Consider the following 3226-nt stretch of genomic DNA (forward strand, 5'->3'; position numbering starts at 1 on the left):
ACTTTGTTTCAGGTTAGTCTAAAGGGGAGCATTTGTTCCAAACAGCCCCTGATGGGATTCGCTCTCGAAAAAACATCTCCTCTGCTAAAACAGGCAGTTTTTCAGAAGTCAGTAGCAAAACTGCAGTGGAAAAAAAGGTAGGTATGTATGTACGTACGTATGTATGTATGTATGCTGTACAAGGCAGCACTTTTTTAAACYCTGCAATGAGCCAATGCGCTTGATGATGCGTTGTTACAGGTTAATGTTTCTGCTTGGGCCAGCGCTGAGAATCACTGGCGGCTCTTTCATGGGCATTTTGCATTAAATTCACTCTTGCTTGCTTACAGTGATCCTTGGTCAAGCTGCCTCGCCAGAGACACTCTTGCCTATAAAAATCAGCTATTTAAAAAAGAATTCATTCCACCCCACCAAACATACGTGCCGGTTCGTTTGACCCTATCAGCCCACACGCTGACTCAACCTGTTGCAAAGGGAAAGGTTTGGGCAAGAGCTCGGCAAAATAACGGGCCGCGTAGGCAGGGCGCAGGCGCTCGGCGCCGGGCGGCGCGGAGGCCTCGCTCTCGTCCGGCCGGGAACCCGCCCGCTCGCCGCCGTGGCCCGGCTGCCGCCGCCGCTCGGTGCCGCACGCCGCTGCGGGGCCGCTAACCGCGTTGGTTTAGCTGCGTGAAGGGTCTGCTCGCTGCCGCCTGGGAAGTGCGGAAATTCGGCTATGGTGAGTAGAGGGGTTTGCATGCACACCTTCGATATAGAGCTTGTAGCAGCCAACCCGCGCTCATCTGGCTTTCTTTCCTACTGTTTTATAGTGCTCATCGTTAACCAAGGAAGTTACAACGCACCTGCAAACTCTGTACAACTTCCCCAGGAGGAGGTAGCAGGAGCTCCAGGACTTCCGCGGATGTTGCAGTTTCATTTTTCTGTACCCTGCCAATAGGTTTGCAGAGTTGAGCAGTTTCATCCATCATCTTCCCCATTGCCTCAATTTTTTTTAATATTAATTAATAGGAAATGATTCTTTCAAACTAATGATAATTTGCAGAGCAAATTGCAGGTGACAAGAACTGCAGCATGCTCCAATGCAATAGCCAGGTAGCTAGATAGTCAAATTACTGTACAGAGCTTTTTTTTTCCAGCAGTACCGTGAGYTGGCCGAGCGCAGGGCACCCAGCCGCGGGTGCTGCACACCTGGGCGTCCCGGGGCGTCAGTGAGGCTGCTCGSGCCGAGCGCAGGAGCCTCTGCCTGTGCTGGGATCCGGCAGGAGCATCACACCAATGCGGCAGTCGGGATGCCTCCRCGGTAGCCAGCTCTGAAAAAGCCTGGTTGGAAGAACAAAACAGTCAGTGCAGAGGAAGCAAGCTTGGATCTGAAATGCTCCTTCTCCACTTTCAATAAACAGAATGGGGAGAAAAAAGCAAACATGTGGCGGCCTCTGCCTTACTTTCACTTGCAAAGAGTAGCGGCGGCATTTCCCGCGCTCGTCGCTGCCCACGCTGCAGCCGAGGGGGCCACCACGCGTGCGGCCAGTCCCCACCACGGGGACCCCAGGAGGGAGTCGCACCTGGGCGAGGAGCACGGCTCCCCGCTYGGCCCCGCGCCGCGGCAAACCGCTCCTCTCCTCCGGCGCCGGTGCGCCCGCATCCTTCGGGAGCATCGCTCTTTCCACAGCCCGTTTCCCACCTTTCCCGGTGTTTTCCTCGCACTGCTCCCAAAGTCTACGGCCAAAGTGGCTTTTCTGGGCCTGCCGAGGTTTCACAGAAAGATTAAAAAGTAAAATAAAGATCGTTGCCCTGCAGTTCTGCCTCGCTCAGAGCCACAAGCCGCCGGCGCTGCTCTGCGCCCCAGTTTGGGCATCCCCGGGGGGGGCTGGCGGCCAGGTAGGAAGGGGCCGGAGACGCCCCCGCTGCCCACAGCCCAAAACCTGCCTCGAGCCTGGGCTGCGCTCGGGGCTGAGGGCRTTCGGGGAATTTTGGGGGGGGGCAAAGCGAGGGACCTTGGGGTGTGGGCTGAGGCCGGGGTGCTCGCACGGGGGACGGGGAYGCGGCTCCCGCAGCCAGGCGCGAGGGGATGCCGGGGTTCCCGCGGTTCCCGCGGTGGCGGGAATCCTCCCCAGCTCCCCGAAGCCGCGCGCTTCCTTGTTTTCTAGTAAGTTGAGAGACCTGCTAAACACCCCCCCCTTTTTTTTTTCTTTTTCTTCTCTTCACCGCCCTGTCTGTCCAGCRTGTAATGGAAATTTTACCGCAGCCGCTCGCGCTGAACAAACAGGAAGCCAGCCGCAAGCGCGGCGCTTCGCGCGCAGCCCCGCTCAGCTGAGCCGAGCGGCAGCGCGGCCCATAAAAGCGGGAGCGGGGGCGGAGGAGCGCGCGGGGCCGGGGCCGGCGCGGGCGCCCGCTCGCCGCTCCCGGGGACGCCGCGGCGCTGCAGGTAAGGCGGGCGCTGCCCTGCGCCTTCTTCTTCTCCCTTCCGCACGAGCCGTTTCTAGCTGCTCTTGGGAGTCCTCGAGGGCTTCAGCTCGGCTCCTCCTCGCCAGCGGGGAGGCGTCCGCCGGCGCTCCGGCGCGGCGCTCTGTTCCGCGCTTAAACTTGCTGCTAGGAGCTCGCTGCCGCTGGCTTTTCCTTTTTATCTTTGCAAGCCCATTCGCAAATCTTAAAAACCCAAACAAACCAAACAAAACCCGTGCTCAGGTTAGCGACAGCGGTCTTCAACAAGGTAAACCTGGGTCGTGGCTCTGCAAATCTTTCAGCCTCAGTTCCCSGCGGAAAGGTTTGTTTTTCTTTCGTTTGCTCCCTGGCCGGGCTCCCGGCGGGTGCCCGCGGGGCGGAGGGGGCTCGGGCCGCGCTCRGGACCCGGAGAGCTTCCAGCGAAACGAGGAACCCAGAAAGGGCCAGCGGCAGCTCGATCACAGGGTCCTCTGAGCCTTTCCCAACACCTCTCTAGGCCCGCTCGGGTTTTGCACGGCCGCAATCGCCTGTGCAAAGTTCAGAAAGAAAAATCCTTCTTTTTTGTAGTTCATTCATTTTTCTCATTTATGGGGGGGGGGGGGAAGCTCTGCCATCAGACTGCAAGGAAAAGGCCGAGAGATCCCCTTCCCTGGAGGATGTTAAGGCCTCCGTAGAGTGCGGAAGCCGGTACGGGAATTTCCGCCTTACCTGGTCCACGCGGCCGCGGCCGCCGCGGGGTGYCGGCGGCAGAGCGGGGCCGGGGCGGCCGCCCAGGCGAGGGGCACCT

At 59.3% G+C, this 3226-nt stretch overlaps 1 long non-coding RNA gene across 1 annotated transcript; it reads right to left on the reverse strand.

Annotated features, from left to right (window-relative positions):
* Positions 1-11: 11 nt before the first annotated feature.
* On the reverse strand, positions 12-2309 carry LOC146590852 (uncharacterized). Its single transcript, XR_014896953.1, has 3 exons — positions 1186-2309; positions 840-924; positions 12-689 (listed from the first exon to the last, which is right to left on the reverse strand). It is a non-coding gene; the product is annotated as an uncharacterized LOC146590852 (long non-coding RNA).
* Between the last annotated feature and the right edge of the window lie 917 nt (positions 2310-3226).

The sequence above is a fragment of the Rhea americana genome, unplaced genomic scaffold, assembly GCF_003343005.1.
Source record: "Rhea americana isolate MKP2758 unplaced genomic scaffold, rheAme1 scaffold_4, whole genome shotgun sequence".
NCBI classification, from domain to species: Eukaryota; Metazoa; Chordata; class Aves; order Rheiformes; family Rheidae; genus Rhea; species Rhea americana.